Below are 18917 nucleotides of genomic sequence, written 5' to 3'. Positions count from 1 at the left end.
GAAATTAAGAGAAAAAATAGAAAGTAGAAACAGACCCATAATTGACCCAGATTTGGGAATTAGCTAAGTAGGATTAAGAACTATAATTTGTATGTTGAAGAAAATAGATTAACATATAAAGAATTTCATCAGAGAATGTGTAATTATTGAATGTGTATTTATTGAAGTATCAAATAAAATTGTACGCATGAAAAAGGAACTATCTAATACTAAGAATTTAGTGCACTACCGGATTAGGGAACTAGAAGGCAGGCTAATAAAGAATATCCACACAAAAGTCCGGAAAGAATAAAAAGATGCAAAATAAAGAATACAGGAAAAGTAACATGTGAAAAATAGTGACAAGGTATTGTAGTTGGCAAAACAATGATAGCATTTCCATTCCTAAGTATATGCCCCAAAGAAATATCTGCATACAGATATGGCAATCAAAAAACATGCACAGTAAGGATGCCTGGGCGGCTCAGCAGTTGAGTGTTTGCTTTTGTCTCAGGGTGTGATCCTGGAGACCAGGGATCGAGTCCCACATCGGGCTCCCTCCATTGAGCCTGCTTCTCCCTCCATTCATGTCTCTGCCTCTCTCTCTCTCTCTCTCTCTCTGTGACTCATGAATAAATAAATAAAGCCTTTTTAAAAAATGCACAATTAAGTTCATGTAAGAAGTATTTGTAATAGTCCCAAAGTGGAAATAACCCAAATGGTCATCAATAGCATAATACATAATACTAAACTGCATTGAAAATAAACTAAAACTAGACACAATATATTTTTCAAAAACATAATTTAAGCTACATCTTATGACTGTATCTATATGAAGCTCAAAAATACTCATAGCTTATCTATATCTATGTTGTTTTAAACCCAAAGAGTGGTTACCAATGGTGTCCTGTGGAAGAAGCAGTGTGCAAAGGGAAGTTTCTGGGGGTCCTCATGAAATTTTGTTTATCACTGATTTGGTTAAAATGGTTTACATAGTTTGTGAATTTATAGAGCTTTACATTTATGAATTATATACTTTTAATAATATAATGTTAGTATTACCATTATAGTCAATAGTGAATTCATGTAAGTCTATGTGAAAAGTGGAATTATCAAAAGTTTTTTTTTAATTTAATAATTAGCAGCTTTGTTTTTCAGATTCTTATCCTGATACCAAACAAACAAAAGTAAAACACCTAAATTAAATCAAGGTATTGTACAATTTTTCACCTAATCTCTATATTATTATTTACATCGAACACTAGATAGTATAGTAGCAGGATATGCAAAACAAAAGGAAACAGGGCCTCTTGAATAAAAGAACCATAAGCATAGAGGCTTAGAAACAATAATATGTACATATTATGAAGCTGAGAAACAATATGTACAAATTACAAAGATGAATATACATTTTTGTAAAGAAACCACTCAAGTCTGTCATTTAGCATCATTACTTTTCAACTGATTGATTTGCATTGTGAATTCACGTAGAGCTTGCCATTTTACTCTCTCATGAGCATTGTATGTATGTTTCTGTCCCTTTATTGGAACATGCATTCTCGATAAACCCTACTAGCTTCAAACTACCAGGAATGCTATATAAAATTTAACACTTTTTAAAATGCAGGCCGAGTTTAAATAAGAATGAAAAATCTCTTGGCAATAAATATAAAGACTGAGCTAACTCTCAACCTGGGCTTCTTCAGTATGTTGACTGTTTACCACACTCAAAGATTGAGATCTTCATAGCTCCTAGGAAGGGCAAAAGTGGAATAGTTTGGAAGTGGGGATAGTTAAGACTCCTTAAGCTTTCACAACATAGAGAATTATGGGCTCAAAACTCTATACCTTAAGTAAAATAGGATTAAAACAAATCTACCAACCTATCAAAGGAAAGGAAACTGGAAATGGTTTAATTTAGTCTGAGCTCTGGGAGTTTAAGGAAAAGAACTTGTTTTAGAATGTCTAATCACAGGCCTGTCCTACTGCGAGTTTGTGTGGGAGGACGTGAGCGAGGCACCTACTGTTCTGCCATCTTGCATCACTCCAAATTTAAAGTTCAAATTTCTATTACCATGTGGTCTGGAGATAATAACCTAAATGTTTCTAAGTAGTATTCCAACTTGTTGATAAAATATTCGGGATCAATCGTCAGAATGTATCTAGTGTTAAATCATTTCTCATGATATATCCTAGTACTGTTCTACTCTTAGCCACCACCATAATCTCTCCTCTGCATTATCATGATAACTGCATAACAAACTTCTTTGCTTCTATACTTGACTTTGCTGTTTATTCTCTACAAAGTCAGATCATGCCACTCATCTGCTCAAAACTCTCAGTGTTTTCCTGTATCACACAGAATAAATTCTGTGTCCTTAACCATAGTCTACCGGACACCTTGTACCAGCCTCCCCCTGATTTGGTCTCCCACTCATTTCTGATTCACATCCTTCCCCCATCCCCTCCTTCATTTTGCACCACACACTGGATATACATTTTTCTTGGGAAATGCTGGATAAGCTTCTTTCTCATAGCCTTTGGCTACTCCCTCTGCGTGGAACACTCTTTTCCCCAGATATTCTTAGAATTGTCTTTCTTTCCTTATTCAGATCTCTACTGTGTTATCTTCTGTTATGAGTTGAATTTTCCCTCCCACCATTTCAGAAAAGAAAGAAAGAAAAGATTGATATGTTGAAGTCCTAACATCTGGTACCACGAAATTTGATCTTACTTGGAAATTGGGTCATTGCATCTGTAATTAATTATTACAATGGGCCCTAAATCAGTATGATTGGTATCCTTATAAAAAGGGCCAATTTGGACACAGACATGCATATAAAGAGAGCATCTTTGAACGTGGAGATGGCATCTGTAAACCAAGAAGAGAAGCCTGAACAGATCCTTCCTTCATAGCCCTTAGAAGGAACTAATTGCTAGTAGCTTGATTCCTTATCTCTAGCCTCTAGAAATCTGAAAACATATTTGTTTAAACTCCTCAGTTTGTAGGGGTGCCTGAGTCGCTCAGTTGGTTAAACGCCTACCTTTGGCTCAGGTCATGATCTCAGGGTCTGGGATTGAGCCCCAAATCAGGCTCTCTGATCAGGGGGAGCCTACTTCCCCCTCTCCCTCTGCCTGCTATTCCTCCTGCTTATGCGCTCTCTCTCTCTCTTTTTCTCTGTCAAATAAATAAAATCTTAAAAAAAAAAACACAACCCACTCAGTTTGTGGTACTTTTTTACAATACCCTAGGAAACTCTTACCACATTTAAACGAAGAGGACTTCACTTTGTACTTGATGTAAAATAACTCTGTGATTTTCTTCCTCTTTACCCCACTCTTGTATTATTTATTCTTGGCATCTGTATTCTTTGTCTCCTTGTCACAAAATGGAAGCTCCACAGGTAGGAGTACTTGACGTGTATTTTCTTATTTTATCAAAACAATACAAGAAGAAATAGAAAACTTGAATAGAACTTCCAGAATTAAGAACTTGAAATAGTAATTCATATACCAACTTCCAAAAAAGCAAACAGACCAACAAACAAACCCCAAACTGGTCCATTGTTAAAATATTCAAATAATAGATAACTGACATCCTATTAAAATTCTTTCACAAAATAGGAAAACATTAATCTTACCGATCTCATTTTAGGAAGTTGATATATATTCGGTAATGAAGACAAGAATGCTATTTTTGTTTATTAATTTCATGTAGTTCTCAAGTGTTAAAGCATTGTTTTAAGGACTTTATAAGTACTAATTCATTTAATATTTTGCTAGCCAACTGAAGTAGGTACTATACTAATTTCACTTATGAGTAAATGTACAAATAACTTTAAATTATACTAGCAAACCAAATATAGTAGTGTATTAAAAGAAAACATGATTGAGTGAGGCATATTCTGGTATTTCAAGAAGTATTAATATTTGAAAATAGTTACTATAAATAATATTTTGTCTGTATTTTGTAATAAAATATGTAACAACATATTCATCATATCATTTGGAAATATTTTTATATAATTTAATATTCATTCATGATTTAGAAAAAAATAAAACCTCATAGTAAATTTGGAGTTAGCTAGAGAAATACTTCCTAAAATTTCAGCAAATTTCACACTTAATGGTGACAGGTAGAAGTGTTTTCAATTAAATCAGGAAAATGATGAGCATACCTGCTCTGACCATTGTTATTCAGCATTGTACTTGAGGCCCCAAGCAGTGCTGGAATACAATAAAAATAAAAATAAAAAAAATAATAATAATTAAAATAATTAAATAATTAAATAATAATAAAATATAAATAAGATAATAAATAAATAATAAATAATAATAAATAAATAAATAAAATAATTAAATAATTAAAAATAATTAAAGTTGTATTATTTCAAAGAAACAATCATCAGTATCCTCAGTACACATCAGTAAGTGTTTGTATACCTAGAAAACTTAAGAGAGAAATGTTTGGTATTAGTAGGTGGGTTCAGCAAGAGCGACGTATATAAGATCATAAATCCATTGTATTACTATACACAGCAACAAGTAAGGTAACATTATAAAAACAATAAAAACTGTAAAGTACTAAGAAATTTTACTGAAAAGTGTTAAAGAATATAAATATAAAGGTATCCATATCCATGGCTGAAAAGTCTTAACTGTATGTATAGGTTAATTCAATTACATTAATTTAATGCAATCAAGATCTTTTCATAGTTTTTACAATATTGAGAGATTGTTTATCTTACTTACAAGGTTATTGAAATGTCAAGGGTCATTAAGAGAAGATTTAAGAAGAGTAAGCTGAGAATATTTGCCATCCAGATCTCAAGAATAAAGTAGTGGTATTTGTGTAAGAGATAGATAAATGGAATAATGGAACAGAATAGAGAAAATACATTTTAAACCTTGCTTTACAATATATGAGGCACTACAGATAAGTGAGGGAAAGAATTAACTCTACATATATAATGATGGTGGAACAGGTTATCCATATGAACAAATAAAATATGTGCTAATCTCCTGCTATGCCCAGAAACCAATTATACAGGGACCAATTCTAATCTGCAATTAGATAAAAAAATCTAATTAGGAAAAACGGAATTTTTGTTAAAATTGGAAACATCTGTGTTCTACAAGACAACAGTAAAATAGGTGAAATGGTAATCCAATGGTCCCTGGTCCAGGAGAAGTTAATTCCAAGATACACAAATGCTTAGCAATGGTAATTAGAATACATAAATTAAAAAAAAACAAAAAACTCTTCAACCAAGATTTGCATATAAAACTGGATAAAAGATACAGAATAGCAATGCACAGAAGAAAAAGGTATTACATATAGATACATAGATGTGGATATGGATACACACATACACATATATAGATAGGGTCAATTTACTCTAGTGTTTGCTCAAGATGAAAAGGAGAATGAGATCAAAAAGGAGGAACACAGACTACTAAATAAATAAGTAGTATTTTATTTCTAAGGGCCTGCTGAGCACATGGTATTTATTATATTTATATATTTCATTTAAATGAAATATATTAACATAAACTTTTTAAATGTAGACAAAAGGGTATTGCATGGCAAAAATGCCAAGTGAATGTTAACACTTCACTAGATGTATCATTTGCAAATATCTTCTCTTGTTCAGTTGGTTGCCTTTGTTTTCTTAATGATTTCCTTTACTGTGCAAAACCTTTTTATTTTCATGTGGTCCCGGTATTTTAATTTTGCTCTTATTTCCCTTGTCTGAGGAGACATATCTACAAAAATGTTTCTTTGGCTGATGTTAAAGAAATTACTGCTTCTGATTTCTTCTAGGGGTTTTATGGTTTTGAGTCTCACATTTAGATCTTAGATCCATTTTGAGTTTATTTTTGTGTATGGTGTAAGAAACTTTTCCTGTGCTCCCCCCAGGACAGGCAGAGGCCGGGAGGGCGTCAGACAATGAAGACGCTCCTGCCACTGGGTGCCCCCAAGCCATGCAGATCAGTGGCCCCTGCTGCCGGAGCATCCAAGCCAGTGCAGACTGGGAGCTGTGGTAGTTATTGTGGGAGCTGACTCCAGGGATAGAGAGCTGGCCACCACCAGTGGGGTTGTTCTCCTGGTGTCACCCTGTGCCTGGGATGGAGTGGGGCTGCCCCATGGGGTAAACAGCTCCCACTGAGCTGAGCACCTGGCAGTAGGGGGGCAGCTCAGCTCGCCCAGGTAGGTGCATACACCTGAGAATCTGCATGCAGGCTCTCCCCCAGAAGACCAGCTAGAAGGACAGGGGAAGAGTAAGCTCTTGAGCTAGCAGTGCTGGAAAGCTCCAGGGGAAGTCTAGGGATTTACAGTATATAGAACCAGAGGATACCCTGCCTATTTTTTTCTCTTTTATTTTTCTTCCATTTTCCAACACAACAAGTTTTTAGACACTGCACTGAGCAAAATTATTAGAAAGAAAAACTCACCACAAAAGAAATAATCAGGAACAGTACTCTCTGCCACAGAGTCAAAGAATTTGGACTAAATTTCTATGTCAGAAAGCCAATTCAGAAGCACAATTATAAAGCTACTGGTGGCTCTGGAAAAAAGCATACGGGATTCAAGAGACTTCATGACTGCAGAATTTAGATCTAATCAGGCCGAAATTTAAAATCAACTAAATGAGATGCAATCCAAACTGGAGGTCTTAATGACTAGGGTCAATGAGGTAGAAGAAAGAGTGAGTGACATAGAAGACAAGTTGATGGAAAGGAAGGAAGCTGAGGAAAAAAAACAAAAGATCATGAGGAAAGGTTAAGGGAAATAAATGACAGCCTTAGAAGGAAAAATCTATGTATAACTGGGGTTCCAGAGGGCACTGAGAGGGACAGAGGACCAGAAACTGTATTTGAACAAATCATAGCTGGAAACGTCCTTAACTTGGGGGAGGGAAACAGGCATTCAGATCCAAGAGTTAGATCCCCACCCCCCCAAAACCAATAAAAACCGTTCAACACCTGGACATCTAATAGTGAAACTTGCAAATTCCAGAGATAAGGAGAAAATCCTTAAAGCAGCAAGAGACAAGAGATCCCTAACTTATATGGGGAGAAAGATTAGATTAACAGCAGACTTCTCCACAGAGAGCTGGCAGGCCAGAAAGGGCTGGCAAGATATATTCAGGGTCCTAAATGAGAAAAACATGTAGTCAAGAGTACTTTATCCAGCAAGGCTCTCATTCAGAATAGAAGGAAAGATAAAGAAGTTCCAAGATAGGCAGAAACTGAAAGAATATGTGATCACCAAACCAGCTCTGCAAGAAATGTTAAGGGGAACTCTGTAAAAGAAAGAGGACACCCAAAGAAATAATCCACAAAACAGGGATTGAATAGATATTATGATGAAATAAATTCATATCTTTCAATAGTAGCTGTGAATGTGAATGGGCTTAATGATCCCATCAAAAGACGCAGAGTTTCAAACCGGATAAAAAAGCAAGACCCATCTATTTGCTGTCTACAAGAGACTTTTTATTTTATTTTATTTTATTTTATTTTATTTTATTTTATTTATTTATTTATTTTATTTTATTTTATTTTATTTTATTTTAATTATTATTTTTTAAAGATTTTATTTATTCATGACAGGCAGACACACACACACACACACACACACACACACACACACACAAACACACAGAAACACAGGCAGAGGGAGAAGCAGGCTCCATGCAGGGAACTGACGTGGGACTAGATCCCGGGTCTCCAGGATCACACCACGGTCTGAAGGCCGCACTAAACTGCTTGGCACCGGGGCTGCCCAAGAGACTCATTTTAGACCTAAGGACACCTACAGCCTGAAAATAAAAATTTGAAGAACAATTTACCATTCAAATGGTCCTCAAGGGGATCCCTGGGCAGCTCAGCAGTTTAGCACCTGCCTTTGGCCCGGGGCAGATCCTGGAGTCGCAGGATTGAGTCCCACGTCAGGCTCCCAGCATGGAGCCTGCTTCTCCCTCCTCCTGTGTCTCTGCCTCTCTCTCTCTCTCTCTCTCTCTGTCTATCATAAATAAATAAATAAATATTTAAAAAAAAATGGTCCTCAAAAGAAAGCAGGGGTAGCAATCCTCATATCAGATAAAGTTAATCCCAAAGACTATAGTAAGAGATGAAGAGGAACACTATATCATACTTAAAGGATCTACCCAGCAAGAGGACAAAGATGAATATTTATCCCCCTAATATGGGAGCTGCCAAGTATATCAATCAATTAATAACCAAAATAAAGATATACATAGATATTAATACATTTATACTGGGGGACTTTAGCATGGCACTTTCTGCAAATGACAGACCTTCTAAGCACAACATATCCAAAGAAAAAAGAGCTTTAAATGATACAGTGGACAAGATGGACTTCACAGATATTTATAGAACTTTACATCCAAATGCCACTGAATACACATTCTTCTCAAGTGCACCTGGAACTTTCTCCAGAATAGACCACATACTGGGGCACAAATCAGGTCTTAACCTATACCAAAAGATTGGGATTGTCCCCTGCATATTTTCAGACCTTAATGCTTTGACTTGAACTCAATCACAAGAAGAAATTTGGAAGAAACTCAAACACGTGGGGGTTAAAGAGCATCCTGCTAAAAGATGAAAGGGTCAACCAGGAAATTAGAGAAGAATTTAAAAGATTCATGGAAACCAATGAGAATGAAGATACAACTGTTCAAAATCTTTGGGATACAGTAAAAGCAGTCCCGAGAGGGAAATACATCACAATACAAGCTTCCCTCAAAAAATTGGAAGAGAATTCAAATACACAAGCTAATCTCACACCTAAGGGACCTGGAGATAGAACAGCAAATGAAACCTACACCCAGCAGAAGAAGAGAGTTAATGAAGATTTGAGCAAAACTCAATGAAATAGAGACCAGAAGAACTGTAGAACTGATCAACAAATCCAGGAGTTGGTTCTTTGAAAGAATTAATAAAATAGATAAACCATTAGCCACTCTTATTAAAAAAGACTCGAATAAAATCTCAAAAAAGGAGAGATCACCACCAATACCAAGGAAATAGAAATGATTTTAAAAACGTATTTTGAGCAGTTATATGCTAATAAATTAGAGTCTAGAAAAATGATGCATTTCTAGTCTAGAAATGGATGCATTTCTGGAAAACCACAAACTACCAAAACTGGAACAGGAAGAAAGAGAAAGCCTGAACACGCCGATAACCAAGCAGGAAATTGAAGCAGTCTTCAAAAACCTCCCAAGGCAGAAAAGTCCAGGGCCAGATGGCTTCCCAGGGGAATTCTATCAAATGTTTAAAGAAGAAACAGTACCTCATCTACTAAAGCTGTTCTGAAATATAGAAAGAGATGGAATACTTCTAAACTCGTTTTATGAGGCCAGCATCATCTTAATTCAAAAACCAGACAAAGACCCCACAAAAAAAATGAGAATTATAGACCAATATCCCTAATGAAGACAGATTTAAAAATTCTCAACAAGATACTAGCCAATAGGATCCAACAGGACATTAAGAAGATTATTCACCATGACCAAGTGGGATTTATCCCTGGGATGCAAGGCTGGTTCAACACTCGTAAAGCAATCAGTGTGATTGATCATATCAATAAGAGGAAAAACAGGCACCAAATGATCCTCTCAATAGATGCAGAGAAAGCATTTGACAAAATATAGCATCCATTCCTGATCAAAACTCTTCAGAGTGTAGGGACAGAGGGACATTCCTCAGCATCTTAAAAGCCATCTACAAAAAGCCCACAGCAAATATCATTCTCAATGGGGAAACACTGGGATCCTTTCCCCTAAGATCAGGAACACGACTGGGATGTCCACTCTCACCACTGGTATTCAACATAGTACTAGAAGTCCTAGCCTCAGCAATCAGGCAACAAAAAGAAATAAAAGGCATTCAAGTTGGCAAAGAAGAAATCAAACTCTCCCTCTTTGCATGTGACATGATACTGTACATAGAAAACCCAAAGACTGCACCCCAAGATTGCTAGAACTCATACAGCAATTTGGCAGTGTGGCAGGATACAAAATCAATGCCCAGAAATCCATGGCATTTCCTACAGTAACAATGAGACTGAAGAAAAGGAAATTAAGGACTCAATCCCATTTACAATTGCACCCAAAAACATAAGATACCTTGGAATAAACCTAACCAAAGAGGTAAAGGATCTATACCATGCAAACTACAGAATACTTCTGAAAGAAATTGAGGAAGACACAAAAAGATGGAAAAATATTCCATGCTCATGGATTGGAATAAATACTATTGTGAAAATGTCAATGTTACCCATGACAATTTACACATTTAATGCAATCCCTATCAAAATACCATGGACTTTCTTCAGAGAGTTGGAAGAAATCTTTTTAAGATTTGTGTGGAATCAGAAAAGACCCCGAATAGCCAGAGGAATATTGAAAAAGAAAAAAACAGAGCCGGGGTCATCACAATGCCAGATTTCAGGTTGTACTACAAGGCTGTGATCATCAGGACAGTGTGGTACTGGCACAAAAACAGACACATACATCAATGGAACAGAATAGAGAACCCAGAAATTGGCCCTCAACTCAATGGTCAACTAATATTTGGTAAAACAGTAAAGAGTATCCACTGGAAAAAGGACAGTCTCTTCAATAAATAGTGCTGGGAAAATTGGACAGCCACGTGCAGAAGAATGAAACTAGACCATTCTCTTACACCAGACACAAAGATACACTCAAAATGGTTGAAAATCTAAATATGAGAAAGGAATCCATCAAAATCCTGGAGGAGAACACAGGCAACACTCTTTTTCAACTTGGCCACAGCAACTTCTAGCAAGGTACATCTATGAAGGCAAGGGAAACAAAAGCAAAAATGAATTATTGGGACTTAATCAAGATAAAAAGCTTCTGCACAGCAAAGAAACAATCAAGGAAACTAAAAGACAACCTACAGAATGGGAGAAGATATTTGCAAATGACGTATCAGATAAAGGGCTAGTATCCAAGATCTATAAAGAATTTATTAAACTCAACAGCAAAGAAACACACAATCCAATCATGAAATGGGAAGAAGTCTTGAACAGAAATTTCTTCAAGACATAGACATGGCCAACAAACACATGAGAAAATGCTCTGCATCCCTTGCCATCAGGGAAATAGAAATCAAAACCACAAAACCACAATGAGATACCACGTCATACCAGTGAGAATGGTGAAAACTAACAAGACAGGAAACAACAAATGTTGGAGAGGATGTGGAGAAGGGGGAACACTCTTGCACTGTTGGTGGGATGTGAAGGCTTACAGTCACTCTGGAAAACTGTGTGGAGGTTCCTCAAAGAGTTAAAAATAGAGCTACCTTATGATCCAGCAATTGCACTGCTGGGGATTTACCCTAAAGATACAGATGCAGTGAAACGATGGGACACCTGCACCCCAATGTTTATAGCAGCAATATCCACGATAGCCAAACTGTGGAAGGAGCCTCGGTGTCCATGGAAAGATGAATGGATAAAGAAGATGTGGTCTATGTATAGAATGGAATATTCCTCAGCCGTTAGATACGATGAATACACACCATTTGCTTCAATGTGGATGGAACTGGAGGGTATTATACTGAAGGAAGTAAGTCAATCGGAGAAGGACAGACATTATATGGTCTCATTCATTTGGGGAATATAAAATATAGTGAAAAGGAATAAAGAGGAAAGGAGAGAAAATTAGTGGGAAATATCAGTGAGGGAGACAGAACATGAGAGACTCCTAACTCTGGGAAACGAAGGGGAAGTGGGCAGGGGGATAGGGACACTGGGTGTCAGGCACTGAGGGGGGCACTTGACAGGATGAGCACTGGGTATTATGCTGTATGTTGGCAAACTGAACTCCAATAATTAAAGACTGTTTTGGTAAATAATTAAAATAAAACAAAATAAATAAAATAATATCCAGGAGACCTGATTCTAAATCTGAGCTACTCTACCAATTCCATATATCGGTTTTGGGTCAGTTGTTAAAAATTATCACAAATTTGGGCAGCCCCGGTGGCCCAGTGGTTTAGTGCTGCCTTTGGTCCAGGACATGATCCTGGACACCTGGGATCAAGTCCCATGTTGGGCTCCCTGCAGGCAGCCTGCTTCTCCTTCTGCCTGTGTCTCTGTCTCTATTTCTCTCTGTGTCTCTCATGAATAAATAGATAAAATCTTTTTAAAAAATTATCAAAAATTCAAATTAAGGAATCAATCCCATTTACAATTGCACCCAAAAGCATAAGATACTTAGGAATAAACCTAACCAAAGAGGTAAAGGATCTATACCCTAAAAACTACACAACACTTCTGAAAGAAATTGAGGAAGAACAAAGAGATTTGGAAAAACATTCATGCTCATGGATTGGAAGACTAAATACTGTGAAAATGTCTTTGCTACCCAGGGCAATTTACACGTTTAATGCAATCCCTATCAAAATACCTTGGACTTTCTTCAGAGAGTTGGAACAAATAATCTTAAGATTTATATGGAATCAGAAAAGACCCTGAATAGCCAGAGGAATATTGATAAAGAAAACCAATGCCGAGGGCATCACAGTGCCAGATTTCAAGCTATATTACAAAGCTGTGGTCATCAAGACAGTCTCATACTGGCACAAAAACAGACACATATATCAATGGAACAGAATACAGAACCCAGAAATGGGCCCTCAACTCTATGGGCAACTTATATTTGACAAAGCAGGAAAGACTATCCACTGAAGAAGGACAGTATCTTCAATAAATGGTGTTGGGATAATTAGACAGCCACAAAGATATAGAGGTAGTGAAACGGCAGGACACCTGCACCCCAATGTTCATAGCAGCAATGTCCACAATAGTCATGGTGTTGGGATAATTAGACAGCCACAAAGATATAGAGGTAGTGAAACGGCAGGACACCTGCACCCCAATGTTCATAGCAGCAATGTCCACAATAGTCAGACTGTGGAAGGAGCCTTGGTTCCTTCAACAGATGAGTGGATAAAGAAGATGTGGTATATACACAATGGAATATTACTCAGCCATCAGAAAGGGCGAATACCCACCATTTGCTTTGATGTAGATGGAATTGGAGGGTATTTTGCTGAGTGAAGTAAGTCAACCGGAGAAGGACAATCATCAAATGGTTTCACTCATATGTCGAATATAAGAAATAATGAAGGGGATTATAAGAGAAAGGAGGGGAACTGAGTGAGAAAAATTAGAAAAGACAAACCATGAGAGACTCTTAACTGTGGGAAACAAAGGGTTGCAGAAGGGGCAGGGGTTGGGAGGATGAGGTAACTGGGTGATGGACACTGAGGAGGGTACTTGATGGGATGAGCACTGGGTGCTATACTATATGTTGGCAAATCAAACTTAAAAACAAATGTAAAATAAAAAATATCACAAATTCTGGCAAATTTTGAGGCCTACTGCTTCTAATAGGTCATAATCATTTCATGGTTGTTTGTGTAACACAAACGTAATACCAACCCTATAAAGCACTTACATTGAGGTAAGTGGTAAAATATTAAATTAAAATTTTTGTGTCTGGGGACACCTGGGTAGCTGGGTAGTTTGATGCTTGCCTTTGGCCCAGGTCATGATCCTGGAGTCGCTGAATTGAGCCCCACATCGGGCTCCATGCATGGAGCCTGCTTCTCCCTCTGCCTATGTTTCTTCCTCTCTCTCTCTGTCTCTCATGAATAAATAAATAAAATCTTTAAAAAAATTCTTGTATCTGGTATATAAAATGAAAAATGGGTTGATTTTTTAAGTATTTCAATCTAATTTTATATGACATTACATTTAACAAAGCCCATGTGTTTTGTTTTTATACAATGAGGACTTGATGCATACTCCATGCAAGTTTAGAGAGAGAGAATAAAATGAAGAATAAAAACAAAAGAAATCTCAAAAAAAAATTGTCACAAATTTTTGGACATTCACCCTACTCAGAAGGACGTCCTTTCCTCCACCTTTGGTTCTAGGCTGACCTGTGGGTGATGTAACCACTATGGCAGAATTAACACTGTCAGTTACTGTCCTAGCCTTTAAGAAGACTGATGACTTTATCTTGGTCTCTGGAATCCCTGCACTCTATATAAGAAGTTCAGCTACCTAGCTAGTGAGAACACATGGAGTGTTCCTAAGAATTTATGAAGAGGGAGAAGGGCCAGTATGAGCCTAGCTACCTGTCTCTGTAATGGTGCAGGCATGTCATGGAAGCCCAGTTGAACCCTGTATCTCTGCTCAACTAACTACCACTAGGTAGCCCAGTGGATGGGCCTCGCAGCGCCAATTGTTTCATACAAATAGCTCTTTTCTCAGAGAATGCATTTTACATTGTTTGATCATTTTTGTTTAAATAGGATAGGATTGCTAGTCACACTAGCAATTTATTCAACAGAAGTGTTTTTGACAGTGCCTCTCTTGCTCAGACTGGGTTTTGCTGACCCACAAAATCATGAGATGTAAAAAATATCGTTTTTGTTTGAAGCCACCAAATATCCAACAGCTCACAACGCAGCAATAGATAACCGGCATTGGATTTGTTACCTGGAAGTGGGGTGCTGCTGTAACAAAAACCTAAAACTTATGGCATTGGCTTTGGACAGAAGTAGACAGACATTGGAGGAACTCAAGGAGACCAATAATGAAAACTTAAAAGTAGATGGATAGTGAGGGAAGTGTATTGATGACTGGATTAGAAATGGTCTTTGTTATTTAGTGGTAGAAAGTTTAGCAACAATGTCACCTATAGTAAATGGAAGATTGGAACTATACCTGATGGCTTAATAATTAAGCATATTTCAGGTTGCCTGGCTGGCTCAGTTGGTAGAGTGTGTGACTTTTGGTCTTAGGGTTGTGAGTTAGATTTCCAGGCATAATTTGCATAAGGCCACCTGTGTTCCAATGTCCTCTCACAGATGTATTAAGGAAGAACATGTTGACTCTTCCAGTTGAATTTTGATGAAATAAAGTATTCAGAACAGTTTTTCCAGACAGCAAAAAATGATCAAATTGAGTAGTTCTTTCAGGTCAGAGACAAATCCAGAGCAGTAAACATGAAAATAAGGATAGATGTAGGACTATGATAATAAGGATAAATGTAGGACTATAACAACTTGGTAAGAATTCAACCCTCTTTTCTGCACACCATATCTTTAAGACTCAGGGTTTTCTATAGCAATGTCAGAAGCAAAAATCAAGGCTGAGATAAGATGGTTCAAAAGACAGAATACGTACCACAGATATCAAAGCCAAGACATGCAGAGAATTAGCCCCGGGGAGGACTTGGCTCTAACCAGTGGTCTAGGGACATTGACCAGATGGATCTGAGGATTTCTATAGACTACTGACTTATGTCTCCTATTCCTCCTTTTTGAAAAGGAATGTTTATTAATCCTTTGCCTTGCCTTCTATATCATTGTGTTATGCATATATATGGAAGGAGGCATATACCTTTTTCTTTAATTCATAGATCTTTGGATTAAAAGAAATCTTACATGAGGACTTCTATCTACATCTGCACATATTTTAGATGATGTAATATTGAACATCAAGTCAGTATTGAAATGGGGTAAGACTTTGGGGAATCTTGAGAAGAGCTGAGTGTGTTTTGAATATAGGAAAAATGAGAATAATTTTTGCCAAACTGGGAACTATGGCACATTAAAAATGGCAAAAATTCTATGCCAGTAATTCCAATGAACAGTGAAGTATATTTCCCCACCATTTAAATCTAGGCCTCTATATGAATACTTTGGCTCATAAACTAATAAATCATATTATTTTAATTCTGAGCATAGTCTATTTTATTTTAAATATTTTATTTATTATTCATGAGAGATACAGAGAGGCAGAGACATAGGTATAGGGAGAAGCAGGTTTCCTGTGAGGATCCCAACATGGGACTGTATCTCAGGACTCTGGTATCATGACCTTAGCCCAAGGCAGGTGCTCAACCACTGAGGCACCCAGATGCCCCTGAGTTGAGTCTTAAAAAGAACTGGCAGCTCTTCCCTTAGTCTCTAGAAGTCCTCAACCTCCATATAATGTGTCTCACTACCCTGCTGGGGAGAATCCAAAGAGTGTCCCTCATATTACATAGAGAAGAAAAGTACTGCTGTCTTCAGCCTTCCAACCTCCTTGTCAAGTTACCAAGCATATGCTTGTACCCATGTTAGATTCCTCAGACCAGCTCAGTCACCAGCCTAATGCCACTGAGAGATCCAATCTTTGCCTTGAATAATAGAAGAAATTATGAGAATTTTTCCTGCCTGATTTCCTGACCCACAGAACTGTGGCATACAAAATGATTCTTGAAACTACTAAATTTTGGAATCATTTTTTGCATAGCAATAGATAACTAGATAGTAGATTAGATATAGAGATGATAGAATAGATAACTAAGAATTCTGTTTATCTGTAAAAGTGGTGTTTGAACTATATTATCTCTATGTTAAAACCCTCTAATTCCTTAGGCTAAGGATTTATTCCAGTTTATCCCCTTCACTTTCCAAGCATCTTTCTTATGTGCTTTGCCGAATCTCTAGGTCAAAGCAATACAGTACAGAATAGATAACTAAATCCTTGCTAGGCATTAAGGAGGGTGAAGATATTTGGAGAACTGCCTCGCAGTTTAAACCAGTTGAACTGTGAGAAGCCCATGGTTTTAGAAACACTGTTTCATCATGTCATGGCCTGTCTTCTAAGAGTATGGTTTCAGTCCCCTGACACTTTTAAAATAATCACAGTCAAACAGAATCTAAGCTTCTGGGATATATGTTAATTGCTCTGCACTAGTGAGTGTAGATAAGAGGAGCTGAGGTTCCCTTGAGATCAGGAAAATTGTGAAGGGTCAATTTCAAAATGAGTATTAATAGGTAGGTTAAAAATAGTTTTTTTAAAAAGAATATACTTAACACTCTTTGAACATTATTAATTAAATAGGTTGATGGTGCTAGTCATAATAGCAAATTATTCAACAGAAATGCTTTTGAGTGCATGATTTCTGCTCATTCTCTTTTACTCTGGGAATATTTATTGTAAAAATACCCCTTCTATCCATGTATTTCTCAGTGAAATAGAGGACACAAACCTATGATGAACTGATAATTATCAGTGGTTTACTTGATATTTTGCAGTGCTTGTTGTTGTCTATGATTTCCTATGAAAATCCAGGCCAGTGTTTTAGATAGAATTTAACTCAAGGTTTATATTTTTATTAACTAAAAATTTTGCTGCTTTCATAAATAAGGATCAAATGCAGAATTTCTTCTTGAAAGAAACTGAACAGTCTACACAAAAATGGTGCTACAATAGAGACAAATAAATGAGAGATGACCAATTTGAACTTGTAAAACTCTGAGCAGTGAGATTAAATATATTCTCTGGGTCACTATTATAAATGCATGACTGTAAACAACTCACTTCATTCTCTGAAGTGAAGGATAACTTACGTGAACAAGCTTGAATGTTGTTAGTTCACAGTTTGGCATTTGTACTTGAATGATGTTTTTCCTTTCATTGAGAGTGGACTAAAACTGCTTTATACTTTCTAAGAAGTATATTTTTCTGTAACATCAACTATCCCTCCTTATTTAATGCAAACTTAAATGTATCTGCAGGTTATTAGAAGCTTGGAGATGCTTGAAGACAGCACAAATATATATTAGAAAAAAACCCAAATATGTATTAGAATAAGTTCTGTATGAGCCATAAAGAGGCATCTATTCATTACTAATTTCTGGATGACATTCATGTTTAATTTTCAACCATGACTAATACTTGCAGTCAGAAATGTATTATTTTTAAAAGTACCAATTTGATTATATAGAACATTTCAACAAATTTTTAATGTTAACTGATTTTCAATATATAAATTATACTATCTGAATATATGAATAAGTTGAACTGAATCACTGATTAATATTTTGTGAGTACCTACCCCTTCAAATAGTAAATAGGGATAATGAAAAAAAAGATCTATCACCATAGAAATTTTAATAAGTAGCTGTTTTTTAGTTTATAAGTATATTGTTTTAGTGCTTATGAATTCTACAAGTATGGATGCCCTTGAAATAAGATTTTGAAAGGATAGTTTTTTGAGTTTTTTTGTTTTTTTTTAAAGATTTTATTTATCTATTTATTCCTGAGAGACACAGAGAGAGAGTCAAAGACAAAGGCAGAGGGAGAAGGAGGCTCCTGTGGGGAGCCTGATGCAGGACTTGATCCCAGGACCCAGGGATCATGTCTTGATCTGAAGGCAGATGCTCATACCCTGAGCCACCCAGGTGTCCCAGGTTTCTTGAGTTTTTAAATTATTTCTTTAGCAAACAAGGAGCTAGAAAAAGGAGGGAAAGATGGAAGAAAAAAAAAATCACCAAAACATACTCATAATGATGATTTTCATAATAACAGGAGACCTTGTAATGAATGATCAAATAATTGATAATCTAATAGGTATGTGATATAATTTGTAAATAAGGATCCATATACACACTCACACATATACTTTTCTCCTTCTTAGTCTATAATAGAATTCAAATTTAATCTAAACCAATCAAAAATGTTATTAAATTCTCAGACTTAAGGTAATAAGAAATATTACTTTGTAAGAAAAGATGGTTATATCTAATAGTTTGGATTATAGGAAGAAGTTCCTAAAGACACACAATCACAGAAAATGCTGGAATATGCTTTATTTGAAAATGAATCCTTATGTACTGCTGTTGGGTCAATGCCACTGTATCAAAGCATTGTGAGGCTACAAAATATAATCCCCAGAAATAGGTTTAATAACAAGGAGTAGTGAAAATAGCATAGATAAATATAAATAAAAATAATAATTCAGCATTGAATTTAAAAAGTTTTAGTTGGAGGCATATAGTTTATGGAGCTCTTGGAAGGAAAATAC

General features: G+C 36.3%; 1 long non-coding RNA gene across 9 annotated transcripts in view; it reads left to right on the top strand.

Moving 5' to 3' along the window:
• The window catches only part of LOC144288567 (uncharacterized), a 191833-nt gene that overhangs the window by 43565 nt on the left and 129351 nt on the right, over positions 1-18917 (top strand). For all 9 annotated transcript variants that reach the window (XR_013356520.1, XR_013356524.1, XR_013356523.1 and 6 more), the window contains exon 3: positions 1138-1190. This is a non-coding gene — a long non-coding RNA (uncharacterized LOC144288567). The remainder of the gene's footprint in view (positions 1-1137; positions 1191-18917) is intronic.

This window comes from Canis aureus, chromosome 18, assembly GCF_053574225.1.
Source record: "Canis aureus isolate CA01 chromosome 18, VMU_Caureus_v.1.0, whole genome shotgun sequence".
NCBI classification, from domain to species: Eukaryota; Metazoa; Chordata; class Mammalia; order Carnivora; family Canidae; genus Canis; species Canis aureus.
Note: the sequence above shows the minus strand (reverse complement) of the source record. Positions and strands in the feature narration are given on the sequence as shown.